Raw genomic sequence first — 22,008 nt, forward strand, 5'->3', positions numbered from 1 at the left:
AGGGATTTCCTTGGCAATTGGAATAAAAGCCAGCCTCCTTTCCATGTTGTATGAGGCCTTGCGTGGTCTGGCCAGTGCTCACTTCACCAGCTCATCTCCTGTAATTTTCATTTGCTGACTGAGATCATTCTTTAAGGTACCAAATGCATTCCTGCCCCCAGACCTTTGCATTCACTATTTCCTCTGCCTGGAATGAATGACAGAATGAGCAGGACCTAATCCTTCATTTCAAGTTGCTCATAGTCCAGTGGGAGGCAGACAGATAAACTGGCTCTCTCTGGGCCCCAGTTTCCTTGCCTATAAAGTGGAGTTGGTCATCTGCCCAGTCTCTCTCTCTGCCCTCCCCCTCCCTCCCTTGCAGGCCTCTAGAAGGGCCTGCTGAGGCCCCCGGTGGAGCCTGTGTGGTGAACCGTGCTGGGGAGAATGGTGGTTATTATAATGGGCTGAGAGCTGGGGGCCCAGCTTCCTGATGGATGATCAGGAGGGGTGGGGTCAGGGGATGAGGGACTGCATTGGCAGGCCGGCCCCCACTTTGCCCCAGGCTGCACATGTCTGGCGTCTACAGATCGTTGCTCTGAGATCATTGCCACCAGATGTGGCCGGGCCTGTAGCGTGGACCAGCTGAGGCTGGCGAGGCCTCCGTGGGGTCAGATATCTGGTGACGGCTGACCTTGCCTTCCTGAGCCAGCTGGGCCTGGGGTGGGCTGCAGGGTGGGCAGCCCTGATGCCTTTCCCATTGATGGTCTCTCTCTGCTGCTGACTAGACACCTCTCCTCCCAGAGGGAGCCCCAGGGGGCAGATAACCAGTTCCAGGTGCCGCCCTCTGCTCTTTTGGCCCATTCCTGGCCCCCTTAGTGCTTAAGGAAGCCCAGTGTGTGTCCTTTACCTAGACGTATCTCTTACCCCACAGAGTCCTTTTATGCCTGTGTCCCTAGTGGAAAAGACAATTGAAACTTGTATTTGTCTAGCGGGAACATTGAGTGGATTCAAGCTGTGTGTGAAGTTCCTATGATTGTAATGAGGATTTACTAATCCCATTTCATATACGAAGGAACTGAAGTTTTGAAAGATAATGGTGCGGATTCAGGCAGAGAACAGGCCCAAACTCGTCAGACACCTAAGATATGACAAGCACTTTACAACCAGGATCTCATTTCATCCTCACGCAATCCTGTGAGGTGGGTACTATTGTCTTCATCTAGCAGATAAGGAAACGGAGGCTGACAGAGGAGAATGTTGCTCAAGGTGTTCACTCGGCCAAGCAGTGGTGGGTCTGGGACTCAAAGTCAAGTCTGGACCACGGCTAAAGCCAGTGCCCTTAATCACGGAGCTTATTGTCTTGGGGCTGCATTTCAGTTCACAGCCATGCTGAGAGACAGTAGGTTATTAACTATATTTCTCAAGGAATCGCTTCTTGGCCTTTTGGCTAAGATCAAGTGTAGTATTTGTTCTTATCAGTTTAATATATTTCTCAAGGAAGAAGACTGAGGATGAGTGAGATTAGTAGGTTGGACAGCATCCCACAGCCGGCGAGACAGGAAGCTCTGATCATTGGCAGAAGTTCAGGATTAGGAAAAACAGGGTCTTTGGAGGTTGTCTTAACCAGCCCTCTCAGTTTACAGATGAGAAAACTAAGACCCAGAGAAGGAAAGTGACTTACCAATGTTACAGAATCAGCAAAATCATACTCAGGGCTCTTTCATTGGCAGGGAGAGTGGCTCACCTTCACCCCTTTCTTTACTATTAGGTCACTCCTCCAGCTCTGTGTGTCTGTCTCACTGTCGCATGAGTACCACGCTGGTCCAATTTACTGATGATATCATGCTAATAGGACTTGATGATCAGGAAGGATTAGGCATCTTAGATGCCTCACTAAGACACACACACACACACACACACACACGAGAGAGAAAGGGAGAGAAAGGTCTATGTTACAGTCTTGGAGCAGATTTCCTTCTTCTCTGGAAAAACTCATTTTTTGCACTTAGGACTTGCAGCTCACTGGAGGAGGCCCATCTACATTATGGAGGGTAACATTCCTTATTTAAAGCCGATTGGTTGTAAATGTTAATCACATCAATAAAATACCTTTAGCAACATCTATACTTGACCAAACAACGGGACAACAGAGCCCAACCAAGTGGACATGTAAAGTTAATCATCATGGGCCCCACTCCTGGTACTAATTACTTGATCAACCAAATTTCTTCCTTGGAAACGAAATCGCTCTAGCTTGTTCAAACAGGAGAGATTTATTAGAGGATATTTGAGAGACTCTCCATAAAGGCCAGAGTATCAGAATTTTATTCTTTTCCAAAATAAGCATTAAAAGCTAAAAATCCTCCTAGACATTGCTTTTGATTCATCCCACAGGTGATGATATACTGTTCGTTCATTTTCACTTAGTTGGAAATATTTTTAATTTTCTTCATTGTTTCTTCTTGGATGCTTGAGTTATTTATAAATGTGTAATTTCTGAATATGCAGGTTTGTCTTAGATATGTCATTATTAATATATAATTCCATCCCACTTCCCTGGTGGCTCAGAGGTTAAAGCGTCTGCCCGCAATGCGGGAGACCTGGGTTCAATCCCTGGGTTTGGAAGATCCCCTGGACAAGGAAATGGCAATCCACCCCAGTATTCTTGCCTGGAGAATTCCATGGACGGAGGAGCCTGGTGGGCTACAGGGTGGGGTCGCAAAGAATCGGACACGACTGAGCGACTTCACTTTCACTTTCACTTTCACTGTGATCAGAGAACACTCTGTAAGATTTCACTATTTTGAAATATAGTGAGACTGGCTTAAGGCAGAGCATATGGCTACCCTGGTGAAGGTACCCCATGCACTTGAAGAGAAGTCATTTGTTATAATGAACCATAAGTGTCAATTAGCTCAAGGTAGTTGCTGGTATTATCTAGACCATTATGTTTTTAAAGTATTATTGTTTGTTTATTTGGCTGTGCTGTGTCTTCGTTGTGGCATGCAGGATCTAGTTCCCTGACCAGGGATTGAACCCAGGTCCCATGCATTGGGAGTGTAGAGTCTTAGCCACTGGACCACCAGGGAAGTCCCCATTATGTTTCCTTAACTTAATTTGTTTATTTCTAATCGGAGGATAATTGCTTTGCAATGTTGTATTGGTTTCTGCCATTCGCCAACATGAATCAGCCATAGGTATACCTCTGTCCCCTCCCTCCTGAACCTCCCTGCCCTCTCCCACCCCATCCCAGCCCTCTAGGTTGTCACAGAGCCCTGGGCTGAGCTCATGCGCCATGCAGCTGCTTGCCACTTGCTGTCCATCTTTCATACGGTGATGTACATGTTTCAGTGCTGCTCTCCATTTGCCCCAGGCTCTCCTTCCCTCGTTGTGCCCACAGTCTGTTCTCTGTCTGCGTCTCTATTGCTGCCCTGCAGGTGGCTTCATCAATACCATTTTTCTAGATGCCATATATCTCCCTTGTTTTTTTAATGTGTCTTTATTTTATTTTTGGCTGTGCTGGGTTTTTGTGGCTGAGCAGGTTTTTCTCTAGTAGCCGCAGCGGTGTGTGGGCTTCTCATTGTGGTAGCTTTTCTTGTGGAGCACAGGCTCTAGGTACGTGGGCTTCAGTGGTGGCTTGAAGGCCTCAGTAGTGATGGTTCCAGGCTCTAGAGCACAGACTCAGTCGTTGTGGTGCACAGGCTTAGGTGTTCTGAGGCACGTGGGATCTTCCTGGAGCAGGGGTTGAACCGGAGCCTCCTGCATTGGCAGGCAGATTCTTCACCACTGAGCACTGTGGAAGCCCCACATTATGGTTCTACTGGTTTGGCGCGTCACTAGCTGACCCATCAATGACTGAGAAAAAGGTATTAAGATCTCCAACTACTGACATTTGTACACACAGGAATGAATACGCAAAATGCATATCTACATACAATGGTGTATTATTTAGCCTTAAAAAAGAGGAGATTCTGACATGTGCTACAACATGAAACTTGAAAACGTTATGCTAAGTGAAACAAAACAAAAAGAAAGAAATATATGATTCTACTTGTATGAGTTCCCTAGACTAGTCAGATTCATAGCAGAAGGGTGGGCATTAGCAGATGCAAACTATTACATACAGGATGAATAAACAACAAGGTCCTACAGTATAGCACAGGGAACAGTATTCAATACCCTGGGATAAACCATAACGGAAAAGAATATGGAAAAAGATGTGTGTGTGTCTGTGTATGCCTGAATCACTTTGCTGTACAGCAGTAATTAATACAACATTGTAAATTGACTATACTTCAACAAAATAAAATGTATGTCAAAAAAAAAAAAGAAAGTAGAAGGATGATGGCCCAGGGCTGAGGGAGGGGAAAAGGGAAGTTGTCTAATGAATTGAATTTCTGCTCTACAATGTGAAAAACTTTGGAAATCATTTAGAAAAAATGTAAATATACATAATACTATAAAATTATACACTTTAAATGGTTAATATGGTACATTTTTTATGTGTCTTCTACCATAATTATAATTTAAAGAAATACTTTATAAATCTTCAACTGCTCTAGATTCTATTTCTCCCTTCAGTTCTGTCAAGTTTGGGATTGTGTATTTTACAGTTTAGTTACTTGACACTTGTACAACTGTAAACTGTCAGAGCTTCCTGACGAAACGACCTACATTGATTATGTGAAGTGAAAGTCGCTCAGTCATGTCCGACTCTTTGTGACCCCATGGACTGTACTGTCCATGGAATTCTCCAGGCCAGAATACTGGAGTGGGCAGCCTTTACCTTCTCCAGGGGATCTTCTCAACCCAGGGATCAAACCCAGGTCTCCCGCATTGCAGGCAGATTCTTTATGAGCTGAGCCACCAGGAAAGCCCAATCAATATTATTCTCATATTACACAAATTAGAATTCCCTACTTCCAGCTACTACTTGTGGGGATTAAAAGCATGAGCTCTAAAGTTGGAGATTATACCACTTATATGTTATATAACCTGGAAAGGTTAGTTACTTTGAGCCTCGGTTTCCTCATCTGTAAAATGGGCTTCATAGCTGTGCCTATTTCCCAGGATTGTCATAAAGATTAAGCACGAACAACACCCAGCACAGAGCCTAGTACACAGTAAGCATTCAAGGTGTGTCAGCTATTATCATCATCATCACATATGTATGTGTGGTTAGAAATCTTTGACATAATGGGTGGGAAAATCCAAAGAGGTCAAGTCATAGGAAGAATCTCTGAAGGAAGCCAGGTAATCCTGGGCAGGAACAAACTTGTACACTGGTCTCACATGTCTGCAGTGCTATTATGAAATGAGAAGAAGCGACCAGTTACTTCTGGGCACACTAGGGAAGAAGACAACCCAAAAAGGAAGCACAGACAGGGGTCAACTTGAAGCAAGTTTAACAACCAGAGTTTTGACCTGTGGTAGTATCACATTTGGGGGAGGAAGTGAGCTCCCCAACTCAGGAAGTGTGTACAGCTAAGGCTCAGTAAGCCACTGTCAAGAAGAGGATCCCTACACTGGTAGGAGGGGGAGGAAATGACTTATGAGGTCCTTTCTTTGGCCTTGGTCTCTTTGGATCAGGGTCCAAAGGCTCTCTCCCGTCTTTGGCTGCACAGGCAGTGAGAAGTCAAGTCAGGGTTACAGGCAGTACGCTCCCCTCCCTTCTTCCGGTCTTCTCTGTGATTCTATTTCCCGATCACAGCCCAGCTCCCACCCGCTGCCACTGGGCCTTTGCACATGCCTTACCCTCTCCATAAGAGGATAGCCAGGTTTTGTGGACCTGAAACTTATAAAGCTGGGAGACCTTCTTTAAGAAAAAAGAAGACAAAATCAGATAAGAATGTGAATATTTAGAACAAGAAACAGAATCACAACAAATTTTTAGAAGATGATAAACAGGGACTTCCCTGGTGATCCAGTGGCTAAAACTCTGTGCTCCCAATGCAGACAGCCCAGGTTTGATCCCCAGGCAGGGAACTAGATCCCACATGCCCCAAAGGGTTCATATGCTACAACTAAGAGTTCCTGTGTCCTGCAACTACGACCCAGTGAACCAAATAGATGAATATTTTTAAACAAGCTGATAGACCCTAGACAATATCTAGAAAAATAATAATGTTTATATTTATTGCCTGATATACATCCATAAAATTTTTTTTTTATTCCTAAGTTTTGGCTGTATGCTTTTAGGATCACCTCTTCATATGACATTGATTTTTTAGTGTCATTTTCTTTAGAGAAAATAAGAGCGTTTTGTCTTTTCTCTAGCACAGTTGACCAAAAGATTTTTTTTTTTTAATTGTTGATAGTTTAGAGAAGTTTCTTCCCAGCTTCACAACTCATTATAAATGAGGTCATAAATTTTTAGGACTGTTGTCAAATTTAGAAAAACATGTATAAGTTTCTTTCATAGGGGAGCTGTAAGGTTTCAGGACTTTTCCTATTTCCTTGATCATGCATCTTAAAAACCCTTTGACTAAGATGCTGCCTATTAAGCAGTTTGTTGCAAATGTCCTCTTAGCAGTGATATACTTTGAGTTTTATTTTTCATCGATGTGGCATTCCATGACAGCTTCCCCTTAGCTAGATCCCCAAAAATGTCACCGCCGTGCCCGTGACACCCAAATGAGGGGAAGTATGACCAAGGGGAATGTCAAAGAGTAAAGAGGCAACATTCTTCATCATCCGCAGTTAAACTAGCTTACTTTGGCAAACTCTGCATCAGCATGTGACCCTGAATGTGTCCTGCTTGGGCCCCTCCCAGATCACTGGAAGGCATCTGGCAAGTGAGGGGCTCTAGAGTTTAAGCTTCGGAGCTTCAAGGTAAGCCTGGTAAATTCATTTCTGCCTCATCCCAGGATGGAGCCTCTGTCCTGCCCACTCCTGTTGAATGTGGCGTACAGCTTCTTATCTTGTCCATCTGCGTTCAAGCATCTCTTGCTCCATGAGGCCTCCAGAATAGGTTAGCTGCCCCGTGAAGCTGGAGTCCGCGTCTGTCTGTCTAGCTCACCCGGTACCCTCAGTGTGCTTTGAGCAGAGCCTGGTGCATAGTAGAACCATAGATTCGGAAGGCCGAAGTGACCTGTAACAGTCAGAACTGGCAATCATCAGGGAAGGGAGGGAGGAACTCTGGCTTTCCAGACAGCCTCTGGCCTCAGACAGAGAAATTTATCTCTTGCCAGACCCCTTCAGAGCCCTCGCTGGCTGGCTTCCCTCCCTCCATCCTGGGGCAGCTGATCAGGAACCCCCAGAGAAGGTCCTCTGAGCCCTACGGCAGAAATCTCTCTCCCTGGCACTGTTGTGAAGTGTAGAAAAAGACTGCAAACCTAGATTCGAATCTCTGGGCCACTCCTTAGCAGCTGGATAGCATTGGACAGACTGGAACCATCTCTCTGCTTCTTCAGTCCATGTTCGCAGCTGAGTCTTGTGACTGCCCCTCCCCGCGCAGGGCTGGCTGGAAGACTGTAGACAACCTTAGATTAGAGGAAGCTTTCTGGCCCTAGGGACAGCATCAAGTCACAAAGCTCTCTTTGGTTTTTGTTTGTTTGCTAGTTTGTTTTAATTTTTATTTTGTATTGGAGTATAGTTGATTTACAATGTTGTGTTAGTTTCAGGTATACAGCTAAGCGGTTCAGTTATTCATATGTCCATTCTTTTTCAGATTCTCTTCCCGTATAGGTTATTACAGAATACTGAGTAGAGTTTCCTGTGCTCTGCAGTAGGTTATGCTGCTGCTGCTAGTCACTTCAGTCGTGTCCGACTCTGGGCAACCCCATAGATGGCGGCCCACCAGTCTCCCCCGTTCCTGGGATTCTCCAGGCAAGAACACTGGAGTGGGTTGCCATTTCCTTCTCCAATGCATGAAAGTGAAAAGTGAAAGTGAAGTCACTCAGTCGTGTCCGACCCTCAGTGACCCCATGGACTTCAGTCTTCCAGGCTCCCCTGTCCATGGGATTTTCCAGGCAAGAGTACTGGAGTGGACTAGGTTATGAGTGGTTATCTATTTTATATATATTAATGCCTATGTGTCAGTCCCCAGCTCCTGATTTATCTCTCTCCCCACATGTTTCCCTTTTGGTAACTGGAAGTTTTCAAAATCTGTGCAGGGCTCTCTTTGTGAACTGGTACCTAAGGAAACCCTTTGTCTCTCCAGCCTGAGTCCACCTCAAGCCCCCATCCCCATCCCAGTCCCCTGGGGTCCTTCCAAGCCTTCTGCTAATAGTTCTTTGCTGATGTCAACCAAGATGACCAACATGCTTGTTGGTAAAGTAACTCTGGACCAAGCATCCTGCCCTCCCATCTGCCTTTTGATTTGAGGTGATGAAGGGCACATACCTATGATGGGTGAGGTCAGAAGGCAGCTGCCTTTAGATCATGAGTTCCTCTCGGTGGGCCAGCCCTTTCTCACCTTGTGTCCCCAGCACCCAGTATAGGACCTGGCCCAGGGTCACACCCAGTAAATGCTGACTGGGAATTAAATGAGATGCTGGGACACTGCTGTCCCAAACTAATCACCCCTGGCTCACCACCATGGCCACCGGGAAACAAGGGGTAATGTATCTGCTGTGTGCCAGGCACCACGCTCAGCTTTGCTGACTCCTTCTCTTGTTTCCCAGATGCCCTGTAAGATAGGTACTATCATCCCCATTTCACAGAGGTGGAGACTGAGGCTCAGCTAGGACAACCCACTTGCCTGAGCCCATGCTCATGCTGAATGGTAAAGCTTGGAGGGGACAAACTTTCCAATCAGGGCTCCTGACACTATCTACTGCTCTCCCTATTAGTCCTTAACCCAGAATTCCCCCTAGGAAGTCATTTTTTCCTGTTAAGGGATGCTCCTCTGCTAAAATGTAGCACTATGTCAAATAAGTCTAAAATTTCATTTAAAAAATTGAACACTATTTTCTACCCAGGGGTAAAAACAACTGTGAACTCTTCAAAGGAAGGAAAGAGGTTTTTTGTTCTTCTTGTGTCCTCACTGCCTATCACAAGGTCTGGCATGGAGTAGTTGAATAAATGTTTGTTGAATGACTGTGTGAACGTGTAAGTGAGTAATTGAAAACAGCCGCCTCACCAATCCATGGCCCATCCATGTAGGATCATTTGGGCAAGATGAGACCCTCTAACTAGTGGTCACAGACATAGCATGAGGGCTGTACTGTTCATAAGAAGGCTTTGTTTAATCCAAGTAATATCTTTTGTAAAAATTTAATGACTTGCCAATATTTAAGAATTAGAAAATTTCACATATAATCCAGATTTTCACCTTGTGTCAGAGACTTTCACCAAAAGTCTGCCTTTCATCAAACCTACACCCTATTTTTCCCTGAACAGCTGCTGCTGCTGCTAAGTCACTTCAGTCATGTCCGACTCTGTGTGACCCCACAGACGGCAGCCCACCAGGCTCCCCCGTCCCTGGGATTCTCCAGGCAAGAACACTGGAGTGGGTTGCCATTTCCTTCTCCAATGTGTGAAAGTGAAAAGTGAAGTCGCTCAGTCATGTCCAACTCTTAGCGACCCCATGGACTGCAGCCTACCACGCTCCTCCGTCCATGGGATTTTCCAGGCAAGAGTACTGGAGTGGCTGCCATTGCCCTGAACAGAGCAAGACTCCGTTTCCCAGCCTCACTCTTGGTCATGTGGACCATGTGACTACACTGTAGCCAGTGGAATGTGGGCAGAAGTATCAACAGTATGTCCTACTTCCTGCCCACGTCCTCCCTCCCCACCCTCCAGACTCTTTTCTGGGTCTGTGGGGCAGGTGGGGAAGATCCAGGGGAAGCCCCTAGGCCTGAGGAGAGGGCAGAGCCACCAGACGAAAGGCACGGGGCCCCTCCATGGCTGTGGGGAGCCCCCCGCTGGCCCACACTGGACTGTGGTGGGAACAGGAAATACCAACTTTACAATATTAGGGCAATGGGCTTTGGGATTGTTTGTTACAGCAGCCTATCCTGACTAATACATCTTCTCTTGAAGAATCAGAAATCTCACAACATGGGGCTTTCTCTTCTACACGGCAGTGAGGAGCTGGACTTTGGTAGCTGTTGTCCCCTTCAGCTGGGCTGGCATTTTCTAAGCTCACCTGATCCTTGCTCTCCATCTGCCTGGTTCCTCCGGCTATTTGATTTTATAACTTCTGCTCAAATTCAATCTCTCCCTCCAGTATATGGGGATATTGAGGCATGGAGGGGATAAGGGACCAGGTCACAGTGTGTGTGATGGGCAGAGCTGAAACTTGGACTGAATTCTCCTAACTCCTACTCCAGGGTTCTTCCTTGTCGGGGGCGGCGGGGAGCGGGGATTCTTTCTTAGGAAGTGAGCAGAGGGACTGTTCCAAGTCTCAGGTCCTTTTGGGGTGGAGGGGGAGTTAAGTGGCTGAGAGGGAAAGGGGGCACCCCAGATGGTGAAGGGGATGAAAACAGGAGGGGAAACCCTGGCTCCTCTGTGGCTCCAGTTGGCATAAGGCTTAGAAGTCTTGGACAGATGGACTGAGGAGCTGGGTCCACATGTGTGGTACAGAAGTTTGAGTCCAATTACCCTCTTCTCCCAGTCTTGGAAAAGGGCTCATGTCTTTGATTGCCTAAGCTCCACTGACAAGACATAGGAACGCAGGAACGAATTTTCCCTCCCAGACAAATCCCAAAAGAAATGAATTTGCAAAATAAAGTCCCATATTGAGAAAGCTGTGCCAGGAATGCCTGGGCAAGCAAGGGAGGGAGCTCTGTGAGGTGTGGACAGGGTTGTCCAGATGAGGCCTCTCTCAGGGGCCGTGCTAGGGTGGGGGCTTTGCCCCCTGCAAGTCATTCTAACTCCCTAATACCTTGTTGTTGCTGTTTAGTCGCTAAGTTGTGTCTGACCCTTTGTGACCCCATGGACTATAGCCCGCCAGGCTCCTCTGTTCATGGGACTTCCCAGGTGAGAATATAGGAGTGGGTTGCCATTTTCTTCTCCAGGAGATCGCCCCAACCCTGGGACTGAACCCGCATCTCCTGTATTGGCAGGTGGATCCTTTACCACCTGGGAAGCCCCCCTAATGTCTTGAGCACCTGTCACACACGTGTTTTCTGGAGGCTCACCTGAGGAAACTTCCCAGCATCCCTTCCCCACGCCTTCCAGCAAGTGTGGCTGCATCCGCCCTCAAGATGTTTGTGGATGTCCAGGGGCTGTGGAGAAGCCGTAAATCCTTCTCTGGCTCCATGATCTCTCCTGCCCAGACCAGACTCCTGCCTGAAACCCATGGCAGCTTTGCCAGAAACAACATTTTCTCGTGGCTTATCCACCCCCCTCCTGTTGAGGGCCAGCTGGCTCCCTGGAGAAGGCTCTTGAAGACTTGAATTTGCATCCACACCCCACCAGCATATTGAAGGGCAGAGAGGGAAACCACTAAGCTGAGGGCCTGGGTAGAGAGAGGAGAGGAGAGTCCGCTCTGCCTCTGAAGGTTGTTCAGAGCTGTTGGTGCCGAAAACCCCGTGAACCCAGAAGAGCCTTGAGCGTGAAAGCTCGAGTTGTAGTCAAGAAGTGATTACATGGCCGTGACACTGAATGTTCATTAAACACTAATAACAAAAACCCTTACAGAGGCCTACAATCCCCTACCTGCAGTCTGGGAGCCAAAAAAGTTGTGAGCAAAATAATTTAAGGTTAGGACCAAAACTCCTCTGGTGGTAAAAACCCAACCTGAACAGTTGTATGAATATTGATGTTACTCTGCAGAGATATTAATGTGTTTAATTATGGCATGCTCACCCAGTTCCCCACTAGTATCTTTAAAAAATTTTTTTTTATTTTGAGGTATCGTTAATTTACAATGTATTAGTTGCAGGTGTACAGCAAACTGGTTCAATTACATGTATACATATATCTATTCTTTTTCAGATTCTTTCCCCATATGTGTTACTACAAAATACTGAGTACAGTGCCCTGTGCAATCCAGTAGGTCCTTGTCGGTTATCTATGTTTTATATAGTAGTATGTATATGTTGGGCTTCCCAGGTGGCTTGGTGGAAGAGAATCCACTTGCCAATGCAGGAGACTCAGGTTCAATCCTTGGGTGGAGAAGATCCCCTGGAGAAGAAAACAGCGACCCACTCCGGTATTCTTGCCTGGGAAATCCCATGGACAGAGAAGCCTGGTGGGCTACAGTCTGTGGGGTCGCAAAAGAGTCAGACATGATTTAGTGACTAAAACAACAAGTGTGTATGTTAATCCCAAACTCCTAATTTATCCCTCCCACTAGTATCTTAATATAACCTACGACATATGCTTTCTAAAACTCCAAAACTCCCCAAATCCCAAAATGCGCGAGGACCCTGAGATATTGGTATTTTAGGTAAGGGATTTTAGGCAAGGAATGTAGAAGACATTTGAAGTGCTTTACATGCATTAATCCTTACAGTAACCCTACGGGGTAGAATTTGTGCTTTGTCTCCCCATTTTATGGATGAGGAAACCAAGGCAGAAAGAGGTGAAATGACTTGTTTCACAGCTGGTGTTGGTGCTCGGGTTTCGACCCAGGCATTCCAGTTCAAGAGCCCACTCTCTGAACCACTCCACCATCTGCCTTGCTGGGCAAAGTGGGGTGGGGTGGGTGGGAAACAGGAAATAACTATTTTAAGCTGCATATGCAACAAGTACACACCCTGGATGGCATCTGAGGAGCAAACCTGCTGCCACAGGTGTTCTCGCAGGGTGCCCAGAGTCTGGGTTACCCTGGTACTGCCCGGGATTCCACAGCCAACTCCTGCATCCCAGAACACTCCTCAAGCCCAACAGAAGGGATGGATGCTCACTTAGTTCTTGAGGACCATGTGCCTCTTATCTTACGAGTATCATGAGCATCACGGCCCGCAGAGGGGACTCGGGGGTTTGGAGACATTGATACAACATGGCTTCTGAACCCAAACTGGGATCTCCTGTGGGCGCTTAACCAAGACATGGGAGGAAACCCTGGAGGAGGTGCCGGCCAGGTCAATTGCACCCAGCAACAGTGTGTACCGTTAGTTCAGATCAGTCACTCAGTCTGTCTGACGCTTTGCGACCCCATGGACTGCAGCACGCCAGGCTTTCCTGCCCATCACCAACTCCTGGAGCCTACTCAAACTCATGTCCATAGAGTTGGTGATGGCATCCAACCATCTCATCTTCTGTCATCCCCTTCTCCTCCTGCCTTCAATCTTTCTCAGAATCAGGGTCTTTTCCAATGGGTCAGTTCTTTGCATCAGATGGCCAAAGTACTGGAGTTTCACCTTCAGCATCAGTCCTTCCAATGAATATTCAGAACTGATTTCCTTTAGGATAGCACTTTCCTAAGGGGTTTACAAGGAGGAGCGCACTCTAATCAGGTTTTTGACTTTGGATTCCATTGTAATCACACTAAGGATATACCCTTAGGGAGAGATTTTCTCTGCTGTTCCAATTTAGAAATGGCTAGCTTTCATCCCCAGCTTTGAATTTTAACTCTTGAAGGCCTACACCTGACCTCTCAGGAATGAGCCACATCAGAGACTCAGAGCTACCTGCCATGGGCTTGCCCAGACTTGTCTGAGGGCAAAGAAGAAAGAGGCAAGAGCTCTGACCTTGAGAAACGGATCTGGGGCTGTAGAAGCAGGAGATAAGCAGAACCAGGCTCAGCGGGAGAAAGACAGCCCCATGTGCTGCAGGTCCAACAGGCTCCTGGAACTGGTAAGGAGGAAGAGGAGTGGGATGGGAATGCAGTGGAATCCTTCTGAACGCGGAGGGCTGCCCGAGTCAAGGATGCAGGCTGGAGGTTGCCAGTTAAACATGGCACACATACTTACCTTCACTGTTCTCTGGAGTTCCAGTATAATGACATAAAGGCATTAAAAAAAAAATACACACTTATCCACTGGGACAGAGAGACCATGTGAGGCCATGACAGCAGATCTGGAGAGTCAACCACATTCTGGAAGCTGGAAAGCAGATGCTGAGTGGGGACCGATTTAAGAAACCTGAGAGGTTAAAACCTGACAATTTAGGGGGAGACAGGTGGCTCAGATAGTAAAGAGTCTCCCTGCAATGCGGGAGACCTGGGTTTGATCCCTGGCTCAGGAAGATCCCCTGGAGAAGGGAATGGCTACCCACTCCAGTATTCTTGCCTGGAGAATTCCGTGGACAGAGGAGCCTGGGTGGGCTACAGTCCAGGAGGGTCACAAGGAGTCAGACATGACTGAGTGACTAACACTTTCACTTTCATCAGGACACAAGACAATTTAAGATCCTCAGGAAGGCTCAGGGGTTGGAGGAACCGGGAATCTCCAAAAGCCAAGATGCAGAGCAGATAAAACTGGAAAAGCTGGTTAGTAACTGTCTGTGGGACGACTGGATTTCTTCTACCACAGCTGGCACAGGCAGGACATGACCCCTCCGCTCTGGAGCAGAAGGCTGCCTCTCGGGAGAGAGAGAATGATCTGAGAGGATGTTCTTGCAAGGCTCAGCAAGGGCCGGGAATATAGCAGGTCCTTGGTAAGCTATTGCTGTCATTCTATTCATTTGGCCTCTCTCTGGTTCTCTAATTTTCTTCTTGGAGTCAGAAAGGGGCTCAACGACATGAGGCAAAAGAGGTCACGTGGGCGGCAAAGGCTAATTGCCTGGTAATATCCTCTCCAGCTAGTCACATGCCCTCCTCACACACTAGGCAATTTGCCTTCTAATATCTACTACCTTCTTCTTCTTCAGTAACAATCTCTTTTTTAGGTAGCTATCTTGTTCCTAGCTCCAAGGTATTTTCCAGTGTCTTTTGCAATTAGATACGGCCATGTGACTATATAAATAGTAGTGTTGTGAGCAAGTCAGGAACTATCTTTATAAGAGAAATGGTCTTCTGCCACTCTGCTCTCTGGGCTGCAGATGTGATGGCCAGTGCCCCAGCAGCCGTACTGGGCAATGAGGAAAGAGGCCACTTGCTAGAGATGGAAGAAACCGTTTTCATGGAGTTGCCATACCAGCCTGCATTGCCCACCTTTGGACTTCTTCTTTCTTATTTTGGCCACTATAATTTTAGGATTTTCTGTTGGGTGCCTCTGAGCCTAATCCTGTAAACTTGAGTTGGGGGTAACCCCTTCCTTGTCATCCTCCTTCCTATTCAGAGATCCTAGAAGATGAGAATCAGCAGAGAACTTAGCTGTTATAGAATCCACAGGGCCAGGGACAAAATCTGGCCTCCAGACATTTTCTTTAGCTCATACAGAGTCTTTAAAATCAGGAGCTATTTGAGCATATTTTGAACATTAAAGTTGCAGTTTTGGGCTTCCTTGGTGGCTCAGACAGTAAAGAATCTGCCTGCAATGTGGGAGACCTGAGTTCAATCCCTGGGTTGGGAAGATCCCCTGGAGAAGGGGATGGCTACCCACTCTAGTATTCTTGTCTGGAGAATTCCATGGACAGAGGAGCCTGGCAGGCTACAGTTCATGGGGTTGCAAATAATTGGACATACTGAGCGACTAAGCACAGCACAATCCTATATTATATATAAACCCTATGAGCTAGGTATATTTTAATACATATATGTTGTTGTTCAGTAGTTAAGTTGTGTCTGACTCTTTGCAACCCCATGGACTATAGCATGCCAGACTCATCTGTTCTCCACTATCTCCCAGAGTTTGCTTAAATTCATGTCCAATGAGTCAGTAATACTATCTAACCATCTCATCCTCTGTCATCCCCTTCTCCTTTTGCCTTCAGTCTTTCCCAGCATCAGGGTCTTTTCCAATAAAAAGACTCTCCAGTGGAAAGGCTCTTCACATCAGGTGGCCTGAGTATTGGCTATGTGTGTATACACACACACACACACACACACAGATGGTTGGATGGCATCACCGACTCAATGAACGTGAGTTTGAGCAAGCTCTGGGAAATGGTGAAGGGCAGGGAAGCCTGGTGTGCTGCAGTCCATGGGGCTGCAAAGTGTCGGACACGACTGAGCGACTGAACAACAACAACAATATACACAGAACTCTGAGCTTGGTATGTATATATGCATTGTCTCCAGTCAACAGACGAGGAATCTGAGGCTCAGAGAGGATTTGCCCAAGTCATAGGTCACAAAGCTGGAAGCACTGGACCTGAAACTCCAGACCGTCTGCATTCCATGCTGGCTCTGTCAGCCTTTGAGTTTGCAACCATTGAGGTCTGGATCCCTTGCCTGAAGTTTCTCAGAGGAAGACAACAGAGCCGAAGAGGAAGAAATACTTGATGACCTTTATCATGTTGTGTCAAACCAATAGCCCCAGCTCTCCTGCTTCACTGTGAGGAAACCAACTCAAGAATGGTTTGTTTTTTTTCTCTCTACATCCTGTGTCTGGCACAGAGCCAGCCAGGGAACTATGTGCTGAATGAATGAGGTGACCCACTCTCAGTCACACAGACAGAGCCCGATGCAGGGCTGGGATGCCAACCCTGGGCTCCCACCTGCCCACCTAGGGCTCTTCCAGACCTGGCTGTCGCCCAGCCAGCCCCGCTTTCTTCGGGGTGCCGACAGAGGGCAAGAGCACAGGCTGAGGCCTAGCATGTTCACGCTCAAACTCCAGCTTCCTCTCTCACCGCTTTGAGCCTTGGTTTCTGCCCCAGAAAATGGGAACTAATCACTTACCTCATCGGGCTGCTGGGAGGATTTGATGAGATCAAGCCACATGGCTTCCCGCAATGACCAGCACATAATAGGTACTCATTAAATGGGAGCTATTACTGTGACACGTATTTTTATGAGGGAGTGGCGTGGGGAGGGATTAATTTGCCTGTGGGTTGAAGTCCTTTTGCTTGTGCTTTGACTTGCCCTCCCTTAACCAAGGCAGCTTGAACTCTTCATAGGACTGGACACAGGTCACACTCAGCAGAGAGCTTTGTGTATCTCAGGAGCTTGTGAATAATGACCTGAAACTTCCCTTTCATCTTTGCACCAACATATAACAAGTTCCTACTCTCCAGCAGGCTCTGCGTCAGGGCTGGAGACTTTGGAGAAACTGGAACTGTCCTGCCTGTGAAGACTGTCCAGCTGGCTGGTGAGGTTAGACAAGGTCACGTGACTCTTCGATATGTGGAAGATGATGACAAGTCTTACGGGAAGGGGAGCAAAGGTGCTCCCTCCAGGAAGATGCGTTCCCAACCCAGCAGAGACGGCTAGAGGCTCACCCACATCCTGGCTCTCCGTTCCTTCCCAAACTGGACTACGTTTCCCTACGTCTCCCCTGCAATTCAGTGTGACCACAGGACCCAGTCGCAGGGGTGGGGACTGAGCGTGGACTGAAGCATTGTGTGCCGCTTCTGAGCCTGGCCCCTCAAAATTCCCAGGACTCCTTAATAAAGATGACCCCCAGGGTGACTTTGAGACCCACATGTTGTAGATTCAGCCTGAGTTCCAGAAGGACTGAATGGAGAGTTTCTGCCCACCCAGAACTGTTACATGAGAAAGAACTCTTCTAGTCTATTTACCAGGTATTTGTAACAGTCTGTGTGTTACAGTAGCTACCTTAACTCTAAGACACTGGCCTTGAACATCAGATTTTTTTTCATTATGTTACTTTTCCTCTTTACAACTTTGACAGTTACATTTAGTGCTGTAGTTCTAAGTTACCCACAACTTAATTCTTTAACTGGAGATAATACCCCCTGACCAGGATTGGTTCAGATTGGGATATTCTTATTCATTAATTCTGCATTTTCTTTTCTTTCTTTCTTTCTTTTTTTTTTTGGTGGTGTTGTTAGCTGGAATTAAATCTTGAACTAGATTTTTTAGGAAGGGTATGTGAGAGTTACAGTTCCTGCATGTTTGAGAATAGATCTTGCTTTTCTTCACACATGAATGATGAATCTTATGGATAATGAATTTGGGGGAGAGTATCTCTCTCCATCCTTCCTCCAACTCTGTAGACATTGGCCCACTGTGTACTAATATGGATAGATTCATCACCAGCCTGTATTACTGAGGGTTCTGGCAGGAACCAGGTGATACACCCAAATTGAACAATTGAGGAAAGTTTAATAGAAGAATTATTTCCATTCAGTTATAAGATGAATGAGGCTTCCCTGATGGCTCAGTGGAAGAGAATCCGCCTGACAATGCAGGAGACGTGTGTTTGATCCCTGGGTAGGGAAGAGCCCTGGAGGAGGAAATGATAACCTGTTCCAGTATTTGTGCCTGGGAAATCCCATGGACAGAGGAACTTGACGGTCTACAGTCCATGAGGTCACAAAGAGTAGGACATGACTTAGTGACTATACAACAACAAGATGAATAAGGTCGGAGGATCCGATGTATAATATGGTGACTTTAGTTGATCATTCTGTTGTACGGCTGACATTTGCTAAGAGAACAGAGTTTAAACGTTCTCACACATACAAAAAGAGGTAAATATGTGAGGTGATGGATGTATTATTAACTTAATGGGGAGAAATCCTTTCATGATGGATATGTATATCAAATCATTGCATCATACACTTTAAATATCTTACCAGTTTGTCAATTATACTCAGTAAAGCTGAAAAAATACAAAATTTGTAAAAAGGAATTATTTACAAAGAGGTAGGTAGGCATCGGAGAAGGCAATGGCACCCCACTCCAGTACTCTTGCCTGGAAAATCCCATGGACGGAGGAGCCTGGTAGGCTGCAGTCCATGAGGTCGCTAAGAGTCAGACACGACTGAGCGACTTCACTTTCACTTTTCACTTTCATGCATTGGAGAAGGAAATGGCAACCCACTCCAGTGTTCTTGCCTGGAGAATCCCAAAGACAGAGGAGCCTGGTGGGCTGCTGTCTCTGGAGTCGCACAGAGTCGGACACGACTGAAGCGACTTAGCAGCAGCAGCAGCAGGTAGGCATAGCTGTCAGTACCCTGCCCATATGCCCTCACCATCACCTCCACGTGCCAGAAGCTACTTGCTGCTAACACCTGAGTCAGCACCTCTCGCGCGTGGGCGACCCCCTCCTCCCTCCCCACTCTCCCCCTGCTGGTGTTTTCTAACTCGGGGTAAGCTTAGCCAGTGTCCTGAGCGAGCTAAAAGAACCAGGAACTTAACATCTTGGAGCAACCCTCCCAACAATGACAGCAGGCAGTGGGTGGATAAACCCAGCAGCTTCCTCGCTCCTCAGCTGAGTTACCTCTGGGACACATCTATGTAATCTCCGAGGTCCCCTGAGGGGCTGAGCTCCAGGTGTCCTGTCTGGTAAATTGCCCGGAAGTTTCAGCTTCTCTCACATCCTGTCTCACTTCTGCCCTCCCCTTCCCGTGCTTCCCAGGATGTCTTCCCAAACGACTTGTGTCTGACTCTTATCTCAAGCTCTGGGGCCCAGGCTGGGGTGGGGGAAGGCCGGGGGAGGGGCAGGCGGGGGACCCTAACCCAGAAAGCAGAGTTTCGGGAAATCAATAAAGGCCAGTGCAGTAGCCCAAGGGGCAGGAGGGAACCTGGAGAGGGAATGGTGTGGAGAGGGCCACCTGCTGGAAGCCTGGACCCTGGTAGAGAGACAGAGCTGACCCAGGGACTGTGCAAGGGGCAGAAAAGAGGGAATAAACATCCTGACTTCTCCCTCCTCCCACCTTCTGATCTCCTAGTGGTGCCCCCTATTGACCAAATCCAACCACAAGTCAGAGGGCAAGAGAGCCTGCTGGTGGTCAGGCTGCCTGGCACAGAGCAGCAATAAGAAGGGCAGGAAATGGGTCTGGAAGGGCAAACAGGAGATATAAATGCAGCATATAGGCCGATAATTTCCCTCTGCATCTGACCTGAATGGAAAGCATAATCTTGATAATTTCCAGGATCCAGGAGAAGGCTTTTCCAGATGTCAGGGTGGAGTAAACTAAGTGCAGAGACCCCGGGGGGCTGGAGTGGGCCAGCACTTCTGTTATCTACGGCTGCCTAATAATCCACCCCAAGACTCAGAGGCTCAGAATAACAGCCAGTTATTATAAACCACAATTGTGCAGGGCAGGACCCCAGGCCCAGGGTCGGCGGGGTAATTCTTCTGTTCCACACAGCAGGACTGAAGTCACAGATTCAGCTGGCAGCTCTTCTGGTCTGCAGGGTGGCTCCGCCAGTGTATTTGGTTTCTTGGTGGAGACAGTGAAAAGGCTGGTGGACTGAAGTGATTATACAGGATTCTTTAGTGTGATGGTCTCAAGGCAGTTGGACTTCCTACACAGTGACTCGGGGCTTCCAGAAAGAATGTTCACTAGGCCCCAGTGGAAGCTTCAAGGCTTCTTCTGATCTAGGTTCAACGTCCAGGAATGTCACATCCATCACGTTCTATCAAACAGGTCGCTCAACCCAGCTCAGGGACAGAAGGAGGAAAATCAGATTCCATCGGACAGTGGGAGGAAGAGCAAAGAACTGGGTCAACTTTCACTGGCCAGAAAGCCATCCAGATTGACTAGTGTTTGGGAAACGTGCCGGGAAGTGATGAGACTGACATTGGAGAGGGACTGGATTGTCATACAGGGGATGGGGAGACAGTAATAAGGCACAGAGTGAAGGTTCTAGAATCAGATTCAAATTCAAATCCTAGCTCCCCCACACACGACACGTGTGCCAAGCAGGCTCTTCCTTTTTCTGAGCCTCAGTGTTCTCATTATAAAATGGGATCTGATCCTACTTCACAGAATTGCTGTGGATATTAAATGGGATGGTGCTTACGAACTGCTTCCCAGAGTACCTGACTCCAAGTATGTCTCAGTAAACAGGAGCCATTATTGTGTACTCTAAGTGACATGAGAAGCCAGGAAAGGGTCTTACAGAAAACTCCTCTGGCTTCAGCAATGCATCAGGATTTTTTTTTTTTCCCACTTTTATTTGAGACAGTTGTTTTACTCTTTCTTTCCACTAGTAAATGTGTTTTATTTATTTAAAAACACCTTTTGACTGCACTGTGTGGCATGTGGGATCACAGTTCCCTAATCAGGTAAGATAACCTGTGCTCCCTGCTTTGGGAGCCCAGAGTCTTAACCACTAGACTGCCAGGGAGGTTCTAGGGTGATAGTGAGTCAAAAAAGGGTCATTTTTGACTCACTCTCGCCCTCACTGTCACATACAATTCAACCCAAGCCTCGTTGATTCTACCCCCTAAATGTGACTTCCCCACGGTCACAGCCATCTCTACTCAGATAACTGCAGCCACCTCCTTCCTCCTCTGGCGCCTCTGCAGTGCCTTCCCTTCACAGCAGCAAGCCTGGGCTTCCCCTCCAGCTGCATAGTAACCACATGGGGGATGAAATTCAAGTACAAATTCCAGTTCCAGAGGGCTATAATGGGGTCTGAGAGTCTGCGGTTCAGATAGACTCCTAGGTGATAACGATGCTAATGATTTCAGGACCACACTTTGAGGAGCTGCTGGAGAATGTTTCTTCCACATAAAAGTTTCATCCTATCTTGCCTCCACTTAAAAACCTCCATTGATTTTCCAGTGCTCTTGGGGGAAAAAAGACCAAACCCTCACCAAATCCAACAGGTCCCGTGAGGTCTGGTCCTTGCCTCGCTCTGGCCCGTTGTCCTGCACTCTCCTACCCCTCTCTTTCTCCCTTATGTATTGTTACTGTATTTCTTCTATAATGAAATGAAACAGAACCACCATCCCACCAAGTACTGGACCATCGCCAATAACCTGAAAATACCTGTATGCTCCTCCCCTCCTCCTCTCCTTCCCCATTCCCCCGAGATAACCATTCTTCTCAAACATTTCCCTTGCTATTTTTCTACTGATGCCTGTTTGTCTAAATATGCATAGTCTGGGTGTTGCTTTCATTATACATTCTAGATTTGAGTCATCGTATATGTAGTTTTCTGCGACTTATTTAGCATTGTTTGTGAGATAGATCTGTGTTGTTGTCTGAAGGTCATTCAATTTTACTGCTGTATAATATTCCATGGTGTGACTATCCCAGTTTTATTTGCCCACCCGCCTGGGGATGGGCAGCTGGGTGTTTGGAATGTTTTTGCTATTAGAAACAGCACCGTGGGAACATTCTTATAGGCGTTCTCTGGCGGCACCGTGGGTCGTTTCTCAAGGGTAAATGCCT

General features: G+C 47.1%; 1 pseudogene; it reads left to right on the forward strand.

The window, feature by feature from the left end:
* The first annotated feature begins 1,406 nt into the window (after window positions 1-1,406).
* LOC113903800 lies at window positions 1,407-1,524 on the forward strand (annotated as a pseudogene).
* Window positions 1,525-22,008: the final 20,484 nt, after the last annotated feature.

Source organism: Bos indicus x Bos taurus, chromosome 13, assembly GCF_003369695.1.
Source record: "Bos indicus x Bos taurus breed Angus x Brahman F1 hybrid chromosome 13, Bos_hybrid_MaternalHap_v2.0, whole genome shotgun sequence".
Taxonomy (NCBI): domain Eukaryota; kingdom Metazoa; phylum Chordata; class Mammalia; order Artiodactyla; family Bovidae; genus Bos; species Bos indicus x Bos taurus.